The 23,001-nt window shown below is 41.1% G+C and overlaps 1 protein-coding gene across 3 annotated transcripts in view; it reads right to left on the minus strand.

The window, feature by feature from the left end:
- The window catches only part of Arhgap24 (Rho GTPase activating protein 24), a 464,868-nt gene that overhangs the window by 191,255 nt on the left and 250,612 nt on the right, over positions 1-23,001 (minus strand). The window contains exon 1 of one of the 3 annotated variants that reach the window (XM_004629176.2): positions 5,647-5,907. The exons of 1 other annotated variant lie outside the window; for it this stretch is intronic. The gene's annotated coding sequence lies outside the window, so the exon portion shown is untranslated. Of the gene's footprint in view, positions 1-5,136; positions 5,159-5,646; positions 5,908-23,001 lie in introns of those variants that run through there. One more of the 3 variants, XM_023712963.1, reaches the window with a different exon arrangement.

A 23,001-nucleotide genomic window follows, 5' to 3' on the forward strand; every position in this document is an offset into this window, starting at 1 on the left:
GTCCAACTAGGAAAGACTCCTTGAAATTCAGAAGGCAGAAATTTCTGTCTTTCTTAGTCTCTAAATTTCCAGACATGTGGAGCCTGGATCATAGTGAGAAATCACTTGGGAGAACAAAGGAGAGAGATAGAAGCTAACAGGACAGAAGCAAGTTCTGAGCAAACGGTAGTCTTGGCATTCGAAAGGAAAGCATGCCAAAATACATTGTGAAGAGTTTTGTAATAATTGGCTCCTGCTGCTTGAGGCAGGGTGGGGGAAGACACAAGATGGCTGGCTGCCGTGCTTGAGGGGAAGTCACGGAAGAGGACCAAAATGCCACAGTGTGGAGCAGGAGGGTGGCCCAGGGTATCTTGAGAAACCTTGGGCAGCCAACCTTGGCCCTATCCCTGCCATGATAGGCATCTTGATAGGGACAGTGCACTGCCACTTTGCCTCACCTTTATAATCTGCATGGTGCTCAGAAGAGCTTTTCTGACCAGACATCTAGACTGGGGCTTTACATCCTCCCATCAAACCAGATGAAGTTTTCAGAAGGAAAAAAGAGTAAGGAGGGGGAACAAAATGGCACTCAAATTGAAAGAGGAAGAAGACAGAAGACCTGTAAAAGGAAGGAAGAGGAAAAAAATGCCCAGAAGCTGGGGGTGATGGCAAGGGCATATAATCCTGCTCTGGGAGGCTGAATCAGGAGGATCTGCTTGAACCCAACTTGAGCAATTTAGCAAGAGCCTTTCCAAAAAGGGGGATTTGTGGGGTGGAGATGGGGGTGATGACACAGCTCAGTGCAGATGGGGGAGGAACCCTCAGTGTGGGTATTGAAAGTGAGTGGGAGAGGAGAACCATGGGCCGGTACCAGATCCCTGGTATCAGAAGACAGAGAGGTCTCAGCATGAACACAGCAACAGATGTTACGAAAGGTGGAAAGCGCAGGTGAGGATGGGGAGGAAGCGCTGTTGGAATGAGCCCATGATTGTGTCATCATTGGCAGCTCTGGGAGGTGATTTCAGTTGTGCAGTAGAGATAAATGCCTAGCTTTGGAGGGCTCTGAGTTGGGCGGGGAGGCAAGAGAGCAGAGGGGCACACAGCAACTCTCCCTGGCCCGGGGTGAGAGTGCAGCTGAGGAGCTGAGTGCTTACTCTTTTGTTTAGTGCGTGAGAGGTCTGGACATCAATCGCTTGGGCACGGAAGAAAAGCAAAGGTGCTCACCCAAGAACTAGATTCATAAAGCAAGCCCTTTTCTTTCTTCATAAACATCTTGTTTTAAAGTTCCATAAACATCAGTGGCCAGGAAATGCTTTAGCAGATATTCATTAACAAAATGACAGCTATTTTAAAATGTTCCCATGGCCATTCACTGTTTGTCACTCCTTGTGTAATGAGCATTTTTGGCTGGGAATCTTGACCTCCTTCCAGCCTAGAAACCCTTCTGTGCCCTGGGGATTTTCAAAGCGCAGGGGACATGGCAGGCTTCTTACTCAGACAGGAGGAAACTGCCTTCCCTTCCTGCTCTGAATGAACTCACGCCCAGTCATCACTTCTTTGGGCTAAACATAGAAACTAGAAAGAAAGCTTTGAATTCTAGGTTCTAGATGAATAATATTTCTGGACTTAGTTACCTCTATAAAACCACAAAGAGTTCATTCCCAAATCACTGCATTTTTCAAATCGTCCAATGAGCAAAATTCCCATGTAAAGAGGGCTTACACTACTTTTATTTCCAACAGAACTTGTTGGCACTCTGTAAGTCCCAGCACTGATCACATGTTGATGGAGAGGCATAGAATGCAACAGCTGTATGATGTATTAGTTTCTCCAAGGTGTTCTGAATTGTACAGAACATTTCCCCAATGTCTACAGCAAAATAAACAAAGAAATTGTACAGAAAACATTTTCCAATTTCCTGTCCTCCAGTTCTACTTTTTGAAAGTGGATGATAGCCTATGGATGCCTGATACTTTTTCTTTATAGCATCTTATAGTTCTCAATTACTGTTTGCTACTAGTGATTTCACAACTTCTTAAATGATATTGCTTAGTGAAATGTTCAAGATTTAGCAAAATCCAACAGTAAGAAAAGTAGCTTGTATAGTAATCTTATGAAACACAGTTTCAAAAATAAAAACATAGCAGCTTCAGCATCCTGTTATTTTTTAATGTCCTTTTAATTAAAGGGCATCCATGTAGCACTAGCATGCATATAACACTTAACTGCATCACTGTGAAAGAACCTTTGTCATCACCCACATTATTTCTTAAGCAGTCCAGCACCACCAATTCAGTACAGCATGAGGCCAGTGTAGATAGCAGGCTTGAACCAATCTGAGCATGCTTTCTTCTCTGCAAGACTGTAACTGAAAATTAACTAAAGGTGAACTTGTATGACAGCAAAGCAATTATCTTTATCTGATTAACAGCTTCAGGAATTTCCACTACTTCTCTCCCCTGGCCACAACCTGTAGCACTGAGCCTGACAGCTCCTTGGGAAACATAAATCCTGCTCATGGAGTGCTAGCTTAGGAGGGGCTGGATTCTGAGGCCTCCAGGGGATTTTAGGTTGTGTTGGCAAGGATGCTTCTCAGGGAAGGCTAACATGCTTTAATTTATTGAAGTGGTTTCTTCCCTTTCTGGGTTAAAAGAAGTTATCTTTCTAAATTAGTCTCCCTAAGTGTGTATTTGACTCTTCAAGGATTTTAAGTTTAGGTTTTGTGGCGTGAAAGGGCTTATGGTAAAAGACTCATTTGGGATATGCCAGCTTTCCTGAACAGGTCTGAAGATGAAAACTACATTTGGGTAAAAGTGCAAGACTTAGTCAGCTGAGGGCAACTTGATTGCACTGATAGGAAACAGTGATTTCCAATTTAAAAGTGCTGTGCTTCAGTTGAAATAGCATTTTGTTTTAAAAGAAGTCAGGCCATTGAACTGAAAGGCAGGTGCAAATTCCTGCAGAAATTCTAAATAATTTATTGGAAAAAGATTCCAAGTAAATGCAGATCCCAAATTCACTGCAGCACCAAAGGGAGTTCCTAATTGACAGAGTTAAACTGAGGACTTTGCCATATACACTGCAAGGTGCATCAACACTCAGGGAGAATTTCTATGGTGAATATGTAAAATTTGTATTTAAACAAAAATGTAAAAAGGCCTGTCACAGAACAAGTCCCACAGTTCTTAATATTGTTGTATGGTCAGCCAGTGAACAAAGGAGTCTGGTTAAAGTTGGAAGTTAGCACTTCCCTGCACTCAGCTTGTAGTTTTATGTATTTCTCCCAAAATTTTGGTTTTTCTCTCGAATCCAGTGAGATTAATAAAACTAATGACTATAATTATCAAAGTCATGGTGAAATTAGTGCTTTCTTTTTACTCTGAAAAGCACAGTATAAGCATATTGGAAGATAAAATCCATGTAGTTGTATATCATTATATTAAATTCAACACCTAGAGTTTATGCTTTAGCATATTTTTCAGCTTAAAATAGCATGCAAGCAAATTACATTTTAGTTGAAGAAATCCAAATGTCATTGAGAAAATAAGACTTCCCTTATTCATTTTTTCTCTCAGACTATGATCTTCACATATTAGAACTGTACAACCTGGAAGAACATCTTTCCACTTTGTCTCTTTCCTACAAAGCATCTTTCTGTCATTTCCTAGCTCTGCACATATATGAGCCGCATGTGCATGAAGGGGACTGAACGGGGATGCTCTACCTTTGATCTGCATCAGGTGTGACCCGCGCAGCAGGGAGTCATTGAACCTTGACATGCACCTCCAGTGACTTTGTACCAAAGAGAGCAAGCAGCACTTTCTGTGATAGATGCAGTAACGCATTACATAGTCCAGAGCCGCTTCCACGGCAACCTCTACTACACAGCACAACTAAGAGCCTGGGCACCGACCCAGCGACTCCAGAGCACCCAAAATAGATGTCATTGCTTCCCTGCCCCTTCCCCCAGAGAGGATCTCTCGGGATCTCATACAAAGTCTCTTATTCCATCCAGAATGGGTGGAATTCATTTTTATTTTTCTTCTTCTTTGTTGTTCTGGGGGCTGAACCTAGGATTTTTGCCCTGAGCTACAGCCCTGGCCCTATTTTAATTTTTATATTTTAAGGCAGAATCTCCCTCTGAATTATCCAACTACCCCGGCTGAGCTTGATTTTGTGATCCTCCTGCCTTAGCCTTGCTGCGCCCTGGGATTGCTGGCACGTGTGAATACATGCACCTTCATCCATATTCCTCAGAAGTTTGTTTTTCTGGTTTTCATGATCCACTACACCAAATGAGAGTTGTGAAAAACTGGTTGAAGAAGAGGGGAGTTATGAAGAGCATGCAAACTGGCTACACAGGGAAGTAAAAAAAATCCATCCTTCTTTGCTAGAGAAAGTAAACATAAAGGAAGACATGCCCCATAAAAAATCCAAGAAATTCTGAGATTCTGTGATCACAAATTAGTGTTCTGTTAGTGAGTTGTTGCCAGACTTAGGGATTCTGTGACCACCTACTATAAGATGTGACAGTTTTGCCCACCACAGGGTGGACCAGGGGTAGCACTGCATCATACATGGCAGAGCCATGATGACAGCTGAGTAATTCCTAAAATACAAAACTGTATGTGCTCACTTCCAGAGCGAGCAATACATACAGTAGATCTCAAAAGATAATTATTAAGACGAGACCAAACTCTTAAAAACAACTTCTGGAAGTTTCAATGGGAAAATTATAAACTTTACTTCCCAAAAGCTTTCAAATAGCTCTATTGCTAGTTTGTGGACCAGTGGCTGATATTATAGATTAGTTAAGAGGTCCCTAGAGAAAGAGTGACATCTGGAATCCTGGGAGTCCCCAGGATGCTTCCTACTCATCTGGTAACCACTGTGGACCATCTACCTGCTTTGGGGCTGAAAGCCCCTCATCACTAATCTGAGGGATTTGATCTCAGCTGGCATATGTCACCCAGTGACATTTAAGATGAATGAGCGTAAACTAAAATAAACTTTAGTTTAAAAGACAGAGCAGGCTACTAGAAATTTTTTAAACAATGAAAGTGAAAAGAAGAAAGAGTTAAGATTGCCATGAAATATAGCAGCAACCTGAAAGTTAAAGCTCTATTTAAGAAAGTACATTTTCCAGGTCAGACCTACCAAGTCCAGAAGAAGGTACTGGGCTTCGATGAATCAGCGAAAGTGCAGACACTGGTCCTGCCGGGTCCTCTCACCCGACCGGGTCTGTCCTGACTCTGTTCTTCAACTTGAGATGCATCCCTGTACCCCAGTTAAGAATTTTTGTACAGCTCTAATGTCAAAGTGTAGGCAGCCCTGCTAACCGATCCAAACAAGAACACACACACACACACACACACACACACACACACACACACGATAAACAGCAATTAAAAATCAAAGCTAAACTAAGCCTCAAAATCACACACACACACACACACACACAAAACCCCCTTGCTTCCTGAGAACAAAATGAAACAATTCTACTGCGTTCAATTGTCAACACTTACGAAACAATATGGCCAAATAGAGAAAGTATTTTAAAGAATGTTTCCTTTCTGAATAGAAGTGATGTGGGGGATCAAACAGCTATGCACAACTTGTCCCCCAAACAAATGCACCCTGAAGATTTCAATGAGTAAGAAACAGTACCTTATAAGTAACTCCCCTTGTCTGCACACAGCTGTTTCCAGTGCCGACTCTTGTTTAACTGTCTACTGCCTTCAGTTTAAAGTTGGCAAAAAAGTACAGAGCCTGTCTGGAAAAAATTGTTTGGATATAAACCATTCCTTTCAAAGCAGTGGTAGCTATATTTAAGTTTTCTTGTAGATGGGAATATAAACTCTTCCTGTAACTAATTTTCTTCCTCCTCCTTCCCTTCAGACTTAGTCAGGATCTTCCTATCCCATATATCTAAGAAAGAAACAGAAGTGGAAAAAAAAAAAAAAACTGCAAAGAAACATACCTTAAATAATGTAGTATTTGAGCATTTATTTTTTTTTTTTAATTTTTTTTCGGAACCGGGGATTGAACTCAGGGCCTTGGGCTTGCCAGGGAAGCGCTTATTCCACTGAGCCATCTCCCTGGCCCCTATTTGAACATTTAGAAAAAAATCCAGACAAATACAAAGAAGAAATAAAAACCGTAGAAATTTCATCCAGACCTTAAACATGATCTAGCCCAATACTCTCTTTAGAGATAAAGAAACTGATGACCAGAGAAAATATGGTCAGCATAGGGTCATTCACATAGCTCAGCAGCACCACCATTAACAGGTAATGCTTTCTGTAACTACTTTGGTGGAACTGGGGATTGAACTCAGGCCCTTGAGCTTGCCAGGGAAACGCTTATTCCACTGAGCCATCTCCCTGGCACCTTTTCTGTAACTCCTGAGCTACTGTTCTTTCCACCCCACTGGGGACCCTGAGAGGAAATGGTTTATCTCTCCTCTGCAGACATGGATAGGTGGAGAGTAGTACTACAACTAGCATGTGAGAACTCTTTCTCCCTCTGGTTTAACATCCTTAACAATACAAGTTTCCCTTGGATGGCTACTCTTTGCATGCTTAGGAAACAATTTTTTGTTCTTGTGGTTGTTTCGAATATTTTTAAATTATCATTTGAGACTGACCATTTCCCTGGGATGTGGCTTTCACTGTCCTCTACAGAGGAATACTGCAACACTGATGCTGACAGGGCAGGTGTTAGGTGAAGTATCTCATAGTTCTACCCCACGTCAGCAAACCATTGCTCGGCTCTTGGACTAGATCTTACCGCAAATTCCAACTGTCACATTGTCAAGATGTATTTTTACTATAGATTCAAATTTATTATTATCGCTTATCTTATCTTTTTTATTAATACAGATTGGCATAATATGCAGTGTACAATCACTTTGGGGAGTGGGTACCTGTACATAATATAGCTTGAGTCTTTATTTTCTTTTTCTTTTTTTTTTGCGGAGCTGGGGATTGAACTCAGATCCTTGTGTTTGCCAAACACTTATCCTACTGAGCCATCTCCCCAGCCCCTTCGAGTCTTTATTTTCTATGTCCTTCCTCCTCCTTTCCATCCCCTTCCCTCCTTCTCTAAATTCCCTTCCCCCATTTTCACTCTTGTTGACACTACGGATCTTTTCTCATGTTTATGACATATGATGCTTATATTCGCTGAGGTTATTAGTTTTCTGTACAGTACACACCATCTTTATTCCACTTATTTTTCATTTCTCTCCCCTTCTTACCCAAGTTTTCCTGGATTCCTTATTGATATTATTATTATTTGTACTGCTGGGGATCAAATCCAGGTCCTTCAGCCTTCTGGGCAAGCCCTCAACTACTGAGCTGTATCCTCAGATCCTGTTTTTATTATTATCAATTGATTAAATATTTTATTACATAAACAGAGAAGCAACATCATTTTATTTGGTATCTTTTACATAACATTCTTATAGCAAAGAAATTATTTTCCTCTAACTGAGTGATGCCTTTATGATAGTATTTTCTTTTTTCTCTTTCTGGAGTATATTCACTAATTAATTAACTGGATAGATATTTTTAGAGCACTTATAAAACCTATCTCATCCTTCCCATGTAGGATAGTATAAATGACAAGCCATATCTTCTTTAGAAAAGTGCATGGCTGGGGAGATGGCTAGGTAGAATAAGTGCTTCTCTGGCAAGTGCAAGGGTCTGAGTTCAACCCCTGGTTCCACAAAAAAAGAAAAAAGAAAAGTTCAAAATTTTAAAAGAAAATTAAATAATTTGGATTAAAAGTACAGTCCGTTTTTCTATGAGTATTTTGTCCTCATGCTTGTCCTCATGCTTCAAATGTGGGCCCTGAAGTGTCTCCCATGTCATTCCCTGAGCTGCCCCATGTCACGCAACTGCCCAAGTCAGAGATCAAATATGGAGTGGCCCAGGTTGCAAGCACTGTGGTCATGCTCATCTTTCATTTGATGTGGCCCCTTAAATGTTAAAGCTTAATGAATTTACAGCCTGAAATTCACAGTCATAGCAAGGCCCTGTTTGGACCACTCAAGACCTCCCCTCAGGGGCTGGGGTTAGCACTTGCCTGGCAAGAGCAAGGGCCTGAATTCAATCCCTGGTAAAAAAAAAAAAAAAAAAAAAGACCTGCCTCCAGCTGTTGCTCATCCTCTGCCTCACCCTGGCTGTGGTGATTCTCCACCACCCATGGGAACTATACACTGTTGCCCAGATCTTTCACAGAGAATAATGCATGTATGACCAAAGAATGAGAAAGCATAAAGCTTCAATTAAATTTCTCAGTATGTGTTTTCCAACATGATGAGGAAAGAGGAATGATATGCATTATCCAATCCTGACAAATAAGCCACCGAAATCCAAAACATAAATGTTGACAAAGAAATCTTGGAAAAATGTAGTTCATGCTCTTAGTAACGATGGCAGGGTGCTCTCCTGCTTTCACTGTTAATTGTGTCTGACTGAGCTTTATGCAGAGGTAACACCCTGGCATGTTGACAGGTGGGTGGAGAGACGGCCCTGACTATGCACTAAATCTAGCAAGTGTGACACCCACATCACTTGGGCTCACCAACACACCACAGCTTTTTATTCTGCAAGCTTTCCTTGGAGGTTGACCATTCTACTTCTGGTCTGTGAGAAGGAGCAACAAGGACACAGGAATAAAATATTGAGAAAAGAGCCGGCTGGGCGGAGAGCAAGAAGTCAAGATGACGCAGGAAAGGAAGGAGGCAAAGTGAGAAGTCATGCTCACGGGAGGTACTTAGGGAGTGGGATGACCACAGACAATAAACAGATTATATAGATGGCATTGAGGAACCAAAGTCTCTCAAAATAGGGCAAGAAAGGAGTGAACTAGCAATTTCAGTGACCATTGTAAGCAACAGGAAATTGGCCCTCAAACTTGCTGTGTAATTCATGGCATGGTGCATCCCTAACCACTGGAGGAGAAGCCAGTGCTGGCAATACGTGAATTCAGCACAATCCAAAATAGCACTGTGTTTCACAACCATTTTAAGAAAGTTCTGTCCCTCTATATTTAGATGCGCTGGCCATGCTGTAGGTTGCCCTACTCTAGGAATGCTCTGTATTTCAGAATCCAAGGTGCTCTCGGCTTAGGTGGACCTCAGGGCAGGCTATATTAATAAAGGCAAATGGCTGGGATTGTCTAGCTTCTGATCTGCCCCTCTTTGCTTTCAGGATTCCAGTAACACGAGAAGAAGGCATGTAGTAAGGAGGTCATGAGAGCTCCCTGGCCACAGCAATGGAAGGAGGCAACTGCACGAATGCTTGGGAGAAGCTGCCACGCACAGGCTCATTGAGCAGTTCCAACATAATACCTGTAATGGTTCCTACTGTAAGCATTATCTCCCTTAAAATAATCCAGGCACAAACTTTCTTCGCGGTCCCTCTGGACACAGCCCCTTCTTGAAGCAGCCCGATTTATCCTCCCCCTCCACCCACCAGCAATTTTTATCTTTCCTGTTGGTCTTGTGCCCCACTTCAGCCACTGTTTTCCTAGTTCCTTCGTTCATTCCAGGGTGACCCACAGCCCTCAGTGTGAATGCACACAGCTACCCGTGGTCTTTAGGCTTCTGCATGACTTAGACCTAATTTTCCTATGCATTTCCAAGCCCACTGCTTCATATGCCCAATGTCATGTGTCCTCCATCACAATTTCACACAAATATCTTCTTCTCCTCATGGCAAGCGCTACTTCTTCAGGAGAAAAGATGCTCTGATCATGCAAGGCAGCTCTCCTCCTGCTCCTACCTTGCTTCTATCCCATTCCCTATTTAACAGTTCCTTCATTGCATGACAGCTCTCTGAAATTATTTTCTGTGCATACTCATTTGAGTAGTTGTTTGAAATATGTTCACTCTCTCTGTCTTCTGAAATACATTCGGTAATATATACCAAAAGAGACATGATCACAAATACACAATTTAGACTTTTAAAGTCACATTAGTCTCCTTTTCAAAATAGGAGCTAGTATAAAAGCCTTTTGATAAATATTCCCTTAATAAAATCATCATATTTTCTGTACGATCAACAAACACCCATTATAGTTTTTTAAACATGGAAGCAACAACTTGCCTAGTCCTACAATTGACACTGCACCTTTTCTTGGGGGTGCAGCAGCTAACAGTTATAGGAAAGGAAGAAAAAGCCCCACCTGGGCTTGGTGCAGTCCTATCTACAAAAGACTCCTAAGCTCTAGAATTTTATTAACACAAAAGCCAGAGTCTATCCACCACAGACATCCAGTGTGCCCCTAAGCAGACACATGCTTACATTAGCTAGAAGCTCCCTTGAGCTTCCGACATCTCCTTCATTTCCTGCAGCCCACAGTGCAGTCTCTTATTGAAACAGCAGATGTCCTAGAGCTAATTCTATCCTGTCCAGGTGGTTTCACGATGCTGCCTTCACCTGCCAATTCTTGAGGAGCAGAAACTAAATCCTGGCACTTGCAACACATGTTTTCTAAATGCAAAGTGGAGACCAGTAGGTTTGGAGAGACGCACTCACAGATCATTTAATCTCCTGCCTCGGCTTTGCTCCACAGTAATCAGAGCTCTCCAGAGAGCTGTAAATTAGATTTCTTCTCCTGGCCCATGTCCCACTGCTTCCTCATTACCTGTTCTAGTGAGTCAGCTCTCTGCGTCCCAGGGCGCAGGCGCACTGTGGGGCAACAGGGTCGATTCAAAGCATTTTGGGTGCCATCAGATTAGAAAGGTGGCCAGGTGATGGAAGACAGGGAGGGGATGAGTTTTGTCAGGGGGAAACTGATTTTACCCAAGAAGTGCAGAGGCCCTCCTCCTAGGGATCCCAGGGAGGAGATGCACCCCCACCCCCAGTCTTGCCTAATGCCCGTGAAAGGGAAATAACTGCTTAAAGCCATTAAATCAAGAAAGAGTCAAAGCTATACATGTTTAGTGACTGTCTCTTATGGACAAAAACTTGCACTTGTTCAAAAATTTTATATAGTTATACAGTTTATATAGTTATTCCTTATGGCATCGTAATTGGTACTATTTCTTTATCCAGAATACAAGTTCTTTCCTTGAATGCACTCAGTGGATGCAAAAAAGAAAGAAAGAAGAAGAAAAGACAAAGAAATGGGAAAAAAGAAATGTAATTGTGCCTAGAATCTTACCTTATGAAGATTGGAAAAGCTTACAGATTACTGAGGAGGGAATCATGCAGTCGTGGCTCTCCAGGGAAGCATCAGAGTGGCATGGGATTAAGATTGTAAGTAACCAAAGAAGGAGATGAAATCAAAATGTGATTTGGATAGAGAGGAAAGAGTAGACTCTCATTCCACAGGGAGCACAAGACACACTTAAGTCACTTTAGGTACTTTCATAGAGACAGAATCTAGAATGAAAGACAAGACTAAAAGATAAAATATACAGAAGGAAACATGGGCAAGATAACACACTCAGAAGTTTGGTTTTTAGCCTAAAGACAATAGGTAGCTATGTCAGGTTCTTAAACTGGAGAAACAATTCAGGGAGAGAAGGTTTAAGATAAACTCTAGTTTCTCTATCCAATTAAGGCATTGTGAAAATTAAGCATGAGGGAGAGAAAACGATGGAGTGAGAGGCTAGAGGGGGTAGATAGAAAAGGGGGGGAAGAGAGAGAGAGAGAGAGAGAGAGAGAGAGAGAGAGAGAGAGAGAGAGAGAGAGATACAGACAGACAGAGAGACAGACAGAGACACCATAAGTAGAAAGAGGTGGGAAAGGTGAACTTGTTTCCAAAATTTCTATACATGAATGAATGAATGAATGAATGAATGAATGAATGAATGAATGAATGAATCCAGCATTAGAATTGGATGGCACTAATCCTTAATGAGTCCTCATTACCAGTAGTCCAGCCATTTCTTATAAATTCCCTCTTCTTACAGATGAAGAAACTGAGGCAAACTTATTGAAAGTGAAAGAACAGAATTTGACCTAATGTCCATCTGAGTAACTAAATTTTTTCTTTACAATAAAGTATACTTCTCATTACAGTAAAATTGCCTGTCCTAACACATTTTTGGACACTTATAAAAACTTAGGCACTGGGTAATGAGACTTGAAGGTATTGTCTGGAATTTGATTTGGCAAAATTTTCAGAGAGCGTAACTGTTTAGTTTCCTGGGCATCAGCACATTCGGCTTTGAGTGCCACACACAAGCTGCTGCATCTGCACAGCTTCTGTAGAAGTCCATGTTGAGCTGCCCTGCAAAGCACAAATCCTTCATCAAATTCCTCTTGGTAATCTAATTATTTTTAAGCCTGTAAGATTTACTCACACACACTGCTAGGACAGCCAATGGAGACTAGAAGGGAAGTGGAGCTGGCAGATAGCCTAGTTCAATCAAGTCTGATACTGAGTTTCCTGTTGCATGGAATTTGAAGAATAATTCAGTTCAAGCAAAAGATAAAACACAGGGCAGGCAGCACAAATAGCAGAAAATGCTGAGATCTGCCTTAGAGCTAGAGGAGCAAAATTCCTTTCCTAGCACATTTTGCACTCACAGTGGGTGGGATAACACATACTCTACTCTAGCATCTATCTTTGACTCTGAGAGTAAAAGGAGGCACTACTGTTCATTACAATGGAACTGAAGATAAACTCAGAATTCTTACAGCACAGTTGCACATACATCACTCTACTAGGAGGTGGTCATCAACACTGACCTTCAGGTGGTGACAGTATCAAGAATGAGGTCAGAGATTTAAAATAATTAGCTCCTGTCATTCAGGAACACAACAAAATTCAAGCACTCTTATATAATTTGAACAAGATGTTCAACATTCAGACACAAAGCTCAAAGCAAGTGAACTGTTTGTATTCTTCTATTACTATATATTGTATTGTTACATTGCATTGTTATTATATTGTATCACATTATTACATTAGATCATTACATAGAATTGTATTATTACATGAATTAATAATCAATTCATTATCACATTATCTTCTTCCAATGTTTATTTTATTTAAGAACCATGATGTTTCTTTAGTATTTGAATGGCACTGCAAGCAGGTGGAGGTGGTAAATTTTATAGGTCAAGATGACTGGGCTTGGAGAATACTCCAATAGTTGGCAGAGCGTTGCCATGAGCATGTCTGTGACAGCGTGTCCAGAAGAGATGAGCTCTGCGCATTCATCCAAGGCCCTGAGGCCTGGAAATGGTCAAAGGTTAGGGCAGGGTAGACTTCCTCTGTCTGCTGAGCTCTCCAGCCCTGTCTCTCTGCTTTCGGGCATTGGTGCTTCCAGGACTGTACTACAGGACTGACTTGTCTTCTGGCCATGGGGCTCAGATCAGAACCACACCCCTGGCTTTCCAGGGTCTCCAGCTGGAGGAAAGCAGAACATGGGTTTTCTCAGGCTCCAAAAGGGTGAAATCAATCTTCCAGGAGAAATCCCCTTTATAAATCTGTATATCTCTTACTGATTCTGTGTCTTTATAAAAACCTAATACGGTTATTGATATACAGGATCTGATTTTGCCTATAAATGTTTTTGCATAAACATCTTGGCTATAAAATATAATGGTACTGGAAGCAAAAATGTGGCTAAACTATTATATTAAAAATAAGAACAGGCTTTATTCCTTCAAAGTGTTAATCATCAGTGAAGCAACAGTAATAAGCTCCAACTGAATCCAGCCTCTCCTGCGCCAGCGCAGAGTTCCTTTCTTAGGGGAGGGCATCCTTCCCTACAGCACGGCTCCTGCCTGGGCTGGATGGAGGAGGATGGGCAGACTCAAGCCCAGAGAGCAAGCACTGCCAGGGACTGACAAGGCATGAGCAGAAAGTAATTAGGCTTCCAGCCTTGGTTCAGTCAACAATGAGCCAAGTGACCTTGGACAAAGCACTCTACAGGGGCTGTTTCCTCCTTTCTAAAATCAAGAGATTTAGTGAGATTACCTGAAGGTTGCTTGAAATATAAAATTAGCCTCTTCTTTGCAATAACTATGTCCTACATGCTTTAAAGTCACTTAAGGTTTATTTATGGCTGAAGATTGATAGGACTGCTGTTGTATCAGAAATAAATTAAAATAGCTACTTATTAACAAAACCTCTCTAAGGTTAACAATGAAAGTGATTTTTAAGACATGCAAGAATACAGACCATGGGAAATAGAGAGACATTTCATCTTTTAGTATATAATAGGACTATTAGAATTTTCTTAGGAGAACAAGTGTCAGTTATAAAACCCAAGGGGCATTGTGCTTAGTACTAAGTATGCATGGGCTCCCTGGGCTCACTGAGAATCAGGCTTTCCCGAGACTATCAGAAGGTAGATTTCTCCCAGCAGTGCTTCCCTGCTCTACCTGAATGTATATTCATAAGGCAGAACGGTAGAGATAGATAAAAGGCATCTCCTGGTCTGTGATCTTTGGCAGCTCCTGGATACACATGAGTTCCAGAAAGTCCTAAAAGTAGGCTGCTGCCACAGCTGGACTGGTAGAGCGGCCCTGGCCTGCAGTGCACCAAGGTGCAGGGAGGTGGGCTTTCGTCTCATGTTGTTTTGACTCCTTTTCAGTATAGAAATGACAGAAGTAAGTAAGTGCATAATAAAAAAAATAGAAGTTCCTACTCTCTTGATCAATGGTTGCCAGTATTACTATTATTTTTAATTTTTTACAGCACTGGTAGTTGAGCCCAGGGCTTTCACACTGAGTTAAAGCTCCAGTGTTTTTTTTTTTTTTTTTAAATGGTTTAATTTGAGTCTCTGTCTCACTAAATTGCTAAATTGCCCAAACCAAGCTTAAACTAGCAATCCTCCTGCCTCAGCTTCCCAAAGTGCTGATATTATAGGTGTGTGCCACACTAGCTTTACTCTTCCTGAAGATGAACTATTATCAAGATTGCTGGGGTCCCGGGAAATGGCTCAGTGGAATAAGCACTTCCCCGGCAAGCGCAAGGGCCTGAGTTCAATCAGGGGAAGTATTATGACTCCCAACCTGTTGGATGCCAGACATGCCAAGCTGGTGTTGTCCAACACCAAAGACTGAATTCTATTTTCCATGCCATCCTCCTTCATGTTCACCTCTGTTTCTTTAAGTGATTGTGCTCATTGATGCTAGTTCAGGCAGAGTCTTTTCAGTGTGTCACATCATTGTACTCCACCTGGTGAGCAAAGCAGCTGCATCCACACGGCCTGTTCTCTTGGAGGTACAGACACCAGCGCCACCTTGGTGCCCTTCTCCCCACCTTGTGAAAAGCCTGATCTCCTTTAACTCAGTGCCATGAAGATTCCTCAAGGGACAAGGATAGTTCTGTATGTGTACATTCAGAATCTTTCTGCAGCATCAAATCTAGGGCAGTGTTTTCCTCAATGGCTATTTCCCACACAAAGTTACTAACAAAATTTAATTTAAAAAAGCCTTATAGTTTTTAAGCATCTTTTTATGTATTTATTCAGCATTCGTACTTTTTGTTATTTATTTATTTACTTATTTATTTACCTGCTCAGCTCACCCTGGGGGCAGGGCTGGCACAGCATGTGTTGCTGGGGATTGAACCGCAGTCTCCTTCATCTACACAACCTTGCCTAAGCAGGTGCTTTAGACCACTAAACTATCTCTCTGGCCCATCGTATAGTTTTATATACACAAATGTGCACTGTATGCCCCAGTTCACAGATCAGAGGATCAGACCAAAGTATGGGTAACAGAGTTGAAGACCAAAAGTGTCATCATGGGTAGGAGCCCATCTTTCTCGCAACCACATGTTAATATCAGCTAGAAATACCAATGACCATTCTAACAGAAATATGCCACGAAAGGTGGCAATGTATGTTCTTTTGTCTCAGTAGCTTGCTTTTTTGTGGCAATCCATGTGACAAAGGAGAGTAGCATTCTTCTTCTCACCTACTAGGTACCGAGCTTACTTTTCTTGTTTTGTCCTTGTTTCTGGCAAGTTGTGTCCAAGTGATCAGGGCCTTCGGTGTACACACCACTGGGCCTGCTGCTTTCTTCAGGAATTCCAAAAGCACTGTTGGAGATGGAGAGATGGTGCCTTCACATGTGAATGTGTGAGAAGGAGTGTGTGTGCGTGTGTGGTGTGTGTGTGTGTGTATGTGCATGTGTGTGACCACATAAAATACCCATAAGAAATTGTGCATTAAAAAGGGTGCATTCATAAGATGATCAGTTGAAAATAGTGCATTCTGGAGAAATATTTAAGTCCAGTAAAAACCAAAGCATTAGCTACTTGGAAGGTTGAGGTGGGAAGATCCTAAATTTGAATGTAGTCTGGGCAACTTAGAACTTATCTATAGATTAAAAACATAAAAAGGGCAGAGGTGTGGCTCAGTACTGTAGTGTCTGTCTACTGTGAATAATACTCTGGTTCAGCACCCAACCTGCAGATTGTTAACAACCTGAGAACAAAACAAAACAAAACAAAACAAAAAAATTGGAAACAAGACAATACCCAACACTTCTGAATACTGCCTAAAGCTTTAATCTAGTATAGAAAACTACTCTGTTTACACTTTGTTAAACATTCAGATAGTGAGAGAGCTTCTTTAGTTGACTTTGACAAGTACAGAGAAGCAGGTGTCGTCGCACACACAAGAGTTTTGCATTTCCTGCCCTCTTTGCTCTAACTCCCGATTTTCCTGGAGTGTCGCATGCCGTGTGGTTCTGTGTTCACTAGCTTCTGTCTCTCAGGACCAAAGGCACATTCTGCAGATAGATCAGGAGCCACACTGAGCGTGTCTCACATGTGCAGACATCTGAAGATAGACTTAAAATGCAGACCTATTTTTTTTTCTAGGAACGGAACTCAGGACTTGTGCTTGCCAGGCAGGCACTGGGAAGCTGAGCTATTTCCCTGCCGGCCCAAACTGCAGCTCCTGATTATGGCGCTAGGGTGGAGGTCTGAGAATCTGCAGCAGTGCTGTTGCTGCTCATGGGGCTGCAATTCTGAGCACAATCTGACACAACTGACCAGCCCAGTTTTGAGGACCTAGAACTGCTGTGTAGGTGGAGGGGGCAGGAGTTCTTTTAATGAGTTAACAGCAACTGAGCTCTTGATGCAGGTACAGAGCATTCCCAAATCCTCAAATACTTCCAAGCCTGTACCACTCACTACCTCTTGTGTCCGTTTTCTCATTCTCAGTGTCCATATCCCCTCTCCACTTTCTTCTCTATATCCTGCATGGTTAAATCATAGTATTTACGAGGAGGAAATAGGACACCATCCTGATGACTAGTCTCCCTGATGTTTGAGGTATTTTGATTTTGCATCATCTTGCTAGTATTACTGGAAGCTGGAAACAAATTGTAAAGTATGAGAGCTTTGACTCAAAGATAAAATGCAGTGGATAAACATTTTTAATCTCTGCACATGATAATTTGTAAGGGTGCAAATAAAATATACCCATGCTTACAAAACATAACTTTATGCTAGTGTAAAACTAGGCTCTTGGTTTTTTCATTACTAAAGAACTTTGGTGATGTGAGATTTCATTTTTTTTAAGTGGCTATGGCTGACTTAGGAAAATATCATTTTGCATCTGAAAGATTGATCTCCGTTCATTGAAACCTAGAATTAGAGGGTTTTTTTTCTATTTCCGTGACAGCCACATTCAACCTTATTATGTATTCCAATAATCTCTCCAGTTATTTTGTTTCTTTGGTCTCTCTGAAGCTCCACATGAGAGGTATTTTCAATTAATTACATTAGATGTACTACACTACAGGCTGACTGATAGTCATCTATGTCCACAACTCTTTAGAAACACTATTTTGTTCTCGGAGACTTCGAGAGATATATAGCATGTCATGCTTCAGAACTCCTCCAGGCCTCGCCCAAAATGTTCTGTCCACATGCTCTAGTGTAACTTTCCACCCTTTTCTTTCTTGTGTTTATTTTCTAAATATTTTTTTAAATTTTCTAAATATTAATGATTTATTCTGAATCCACTTGCTGTTCTACTCTTAGGTTCACAAATCAGTCATAACAAAGACTTATACTTCCTACACAAGCCAATTCACACATCGCAAATGTTATTGTCCTGCAATCCAGCTCACTGAGTTGGTAAAAACCACAAAGTTTGAAGTGATAACCACCTTCTATGAACTCTTTTTTTGTTAGAATCCATAGACTAGTCCACTCAAGAATTTGCTTTTATTTAAAAATTAACTTTTAGGAATTTGATATAGCTTTTATTTAATTAAGAACTTTTCCCCCTCTGTGCCAAGTCATGCACTAAAAGCTAAATAGAAGTTTCACTTCTATTGAAGGGGAGCAGAAGTAGGAAAGCTTCTCCAAGGTGACTGGCTACATGGGCCAGCAGCCAAAATCTCTGGTGTGGGGAGCACCTGAGCCAGAGATTGTCCACACATCTGGGGCTAAAGCAAGGCCATCCCTGAGAACACACAGTGCCAGAGGCAGCCATGTAAACAAGGTGTTGGGACCAAAGCAAAGCCAGCCCAGCCAGGCTGGCCGGGGTGCTCCTCCCTGCTAACTGCAGCACAGACAGCTCTGAGAACGCTTCGCTGCCTGTGTTCTCAGCAAAACCCTGAGACCTTGCACTTCAGACTCCCCCCTGTTCTTTCCCCTTCTTTACTGTGTATAAATAAAGATACAGAATGTGCTGAGGTGCTGCTGCCTGTCCATCAGAAGGGTCACATCCCACCTGACCCTAGCTTTCCTTTTAGCATAAGTCAAATTTTTTTAATTAATCTTCCAATGCCATCCTTCTCAGGACCCCACTGTCTTTGTGGGCCATGGCACCCTGGCTCTTCTCTTAAACAATATATGTCTTTCTCAAGGAATCAGATTGGAATGCTGGATTATTGAATCATAAATGCATGTAGGTATAATACAAGTTTTCATTCTGGAAAGTACTGATGAGGAGCTCTGTAATGGGGGAGCCATGAACAGAACAGAGGCTCTACTTAATACACCAGCATTGACAATCTAAAATGCCCCTATCCTTGTAAGCATTCCATGTGTTTTTTAACCCAAAGAACTGTTGTTCATAGAAGTACAACAAAAATGAGAAAATGCCCTTCTCTGTGTTCATTACTGGCTTGAAAAAATTTACTTTGGGGGCTAGAGAAAAGGGGAGGAATGTACTGCCTGTTTCTGTAAACAGCTCAACACTAATGAAATCTCAGATCACATTTCTCAATCAATGGCAAGTGCCATGACTAAAAGAGTGGCATCAAACCAGTGCTTTATCTGGTTAATAATGTCAGTAAAAGATTATCTCTACAAAGAATCAAGTTGCAGGGATCCATGACATTATTATTGCTGGGAAAAGCATTTCATTGATTGGTGAAGTTTTCCTGTGTCAAATCTATTCCCTTTAAATGCATTGACTGTGGCAGAAAAGAAGAGCAACAAAATGTGTTTACCTGGGGCTCTTGTACCTGAGGACATGGAAAAGTGGATCCCTGCTGCATCTCTTTAAGATAATAAATCAAGAATGAGAAGTGGTAATTTACAGGAAGACCAAAGAAGCAATAACCTGGCCTAGAAATTTCTGGATGGTAAAAGAAACTCAATAAATGCTTTTAAAAATCTTCAGCATTTTGGGAAACTCTTGGATATTCTCATGACATGATGCTAAATTCTGTAATTTTTTTTTAAATTTTCAAATCAATTTTCTCACAAGACTCAACATTTTTAGAGGTAGGAAATTAACACAAAATGTATAATACAGAGATGGCTATGGAAACATAGAATGCTGAATAGTTTTGGACATTATGTAAAATGTGACTCTGAAAACCAATCTTGCATACTGTTGATCTATGTTTTGCAAAGATGTTTGCTGGGGAAATTGGAACTCTCATATTTGGGAAGAAAGCATAAATTTCAGACTGCTTAGATGGCATTTTATTAAAAACATCAGCAACACCTGTCCCTCCACTTCTAGTACTATTTTAAGATGGTACAAGAGAATTATTTAAAAACCTGTTGATTATTCAAAATAAGGAAACAAACAGGCAAAGGAGGAGATGGGTAATTGAGTATTTTGGGACATTTTGTTTGCCTCTTGGAGGCCCTGGCCTCCCCATTTTCCTGGGGGTAGTCAGATTATGAGGATCTGGTCTCCCCTGAAGGGCACCCTTCTCTGCCTCCAGGAAGCTGTACCCTCCCCGAGGGGTTACAACTACGCCAGCCCCACTGAAGTGCAGCTAATGCCTTCTCTGAAAGTTGCCAATCTCACAGGTTTTTTCACCTGAAAACTTTGAGAAGCAGCTGTTTATGTAAGTGCCCAGGGCATGCTAGTTAATCATTCTTGCAGATATTAAGTGGGATACAATTCTGGCTTGCTGTGTTCAGTATTTTGCCTAATACAAGAAAATAATGGCCCAGCCACCGTAGCAAAAACTCAGTGACTTATGACAAACATATGCTGCAATGTGTGCTTTTTCAGAGTTAACTAACAACAACAAATAATTCCATTTTAAATATTAGCTTCTTATAATACTATCTGTAAAATGCATGAATCTGGCAGTGGATATATACTCAAAATATTGATATAACATTTGGAAGAACATTATGCAAAAATGATACTTTAAAATGTTTTATTTTAGATATGAATAGCAAAATCACTGGACTAAAGACTTAACCAATTATAAATTTTTTTTTTTGGTTGGCTCAGGCTGCCTTAAGGGCAGGTTTGGTATGGCATGTGGTATTGGGGATCGAACCACAGTCCCTTGTCCCTGATTGATTTTGGTCAAGAAGGCACTTTAGACAACTGAGCTAACCTGCCAGCCCCCATAAAATTTTAAATGTATACTTAAAAGTAGAGATATTTCAAGTATTATATCCTGTCATCTTGGATTTTTTTCCAACTGGCCCCACTCCCAGACATGCTGAGTAGGCAAGTGAGTCTGGGAATGGTGGCTCAGGCCTGTAATCCCAGGGCTGTGGAGGCTGAAAACAGGACGATCACTATGTATTCAAGCTGCATAGTGAGACCCTGTATCGAATACATTAAAAAAAGCATATTTCTCAACTTGTTAGTCTTCATGGTTCTACAAGTTAAGCCACTGGTATTGAATAAATCTACTTTAGGCAGTAAAGAATTGTTTACACAAGAAGAGGAAAAGGAAGAGGAAGAGGAAGAGGAAGAACAGGAGGAAGAAGAAGAGGAAGAAGAGGAAGAAGGCTATCTCACAATGACGGCTGTGAGACAGCAATAGGAACCGCAGGGAAGAAACGAAGCAGCTCTTGTTGACCATAACACAGGCATTTCTATAGATCCCATCTTGCTTCTCTTTCTGGAGATACCTTACATCCAATTGTCAGTTTAATGTTTTCTCCAGGAAACCAATAGTCAGCTCCAGAAGTTTAGGCAAGTGTTTGGTGAGGAGGAGGAAGAGGAGGAGGAGGAGGAGGAGGAGGAGGAGAAAAAGGAAAAAGAGAAGGAAGGGAAGAAAAGAATCCTTTACACCACTGTTTTGGGAAATCACCTCACTCCCTGACCCCAACAGAAGAGTGTAGAGCTGAGATGGCAAGGCTGGGCTTTGGAGTGCCTGACCCAGGAGAATCCCAGATCTTTTTCCATGGGCTACATGGTCTTGAATAAATTCATTTTTACCTTTTGACATCCTTCAAAATAAAGACAGTGAGGTAACATCTAAATTTTAAAATTTTAAGAAGAGTTTGAATAAATTTTAAAAAGAGTTTGAATAAAATAAGCAAATTGTTTGTCAGAATGAACTTGAACATGTCATAGTTTTGCTCATAATATTTGTTAATTGATCTTAAGTAAGCTTGGAACAGAACAGATGTTCCAAATAAATGAGAATAGATGGGAATTTGGGAGACTGGCAAGAGGTCATGTATTGCTTTCTTGCTTAGTTCCTTCTTTTGACTATCTTCTTTCTCAGTCTCGAAGAACAAGTACTATGTGATTTTCCGGATGTGAAACAAATGCTCTAATACAGTAACATACACTAATGTGTAAGAGATACAGCATGACCTGTGTTTTGCACTACAGGGATAAAGGCCCAGTGAACATCCAAATGTTCTTCTCAGCATATGGGATCCAACAAGGTTCACCCAAAAGGAGATCAAGACCTCAACTTACCCACATATACAATAGACTGTTCTCACTCATGTCACAGAACAGAACTGCAGGACATGTGGGTGAGAGGTGTAGAAAGGTGCATTACTGCTAAAGAAGGACAGGCCGGGAGAGAATAGAGTACAGGCTTTCAAGAGATAGGTGCATTATAGTCTTGATTTGAAAGGCTTTATGTGGTTTTCAGGTATCTTCAAGATATTCAGGCTGTGCATTCCTAGTGTTTGCCAGGTTAACTTTTTTATGGTCTATATGGCAAAGTAAACTATTGGTATGAATTTGAAGTTAAAAATATGTGCTATGTGCTTAGCAGTGCTGCTTTCCTGAGCATGGAAGATCAGGTCTAATTTGCAAGCAAAAAGCATAGGCCCAAGGTACAGGCTTAGGAAACACGCGCAGGTGCATGTTTGTGCGTATTTCAAAGAAACAGAAAACAGTCATTATAACCTTGTATAGTTTTGTACTGAAGCTGTAGAATTTCTTAAAAGTACAGTTTTAAAATTGTGATTTCCTAGTCTGCATTCTATGTATATTTATTTGTTCTTTCTTGTCTTTCTCCCAGCAGAGCTCTTAGGTCTAGGCAAGTGTTTGTTGAGACATGAGATTGCAGAAAGAGGGAATAATTGCAGGTGTTTTTTCAATGAAGCAGAATAAAAGTTCTTAGTGATATCAGTAATTATTCTGTATTGTAGCTAAGGATTTTGGTAGACTTTTAAGAAAAAAAACTCTGTCTCTGTCTCTCTCTGTCTCTGTCTCTGTCTCTCTGTCTCTCTCTCTGTCTCTGTCTCTCTCTGTCTCTGCCTCTGTCTCTCTGTCTCTGTCTCTGTCTCTGTCTCTCTCTGTCTCTCTCTCTCTGTCTCTCTGTCTCTCTCTCTGTCTCTCTCTGTCTCTCTCTCTGTCTCTCTGTCTCTCTCTCTGTCTCTGTCTCTCTCTGTCTCTCT

Source organism: Octodon degus, unplaced genomic scaffold (genome assembly GCF_000260255.1).
Source record: "Octodon degus isolate 3935 unplaced genomic scaffold, OctDeg1.0 scaffold00028, whole genome shotgun sequence".
NCBI lineage: Eukaryota > Metazoa > Chordata > Mammalia > Rodentia > Octodontidae > Octodon > Octodon degus.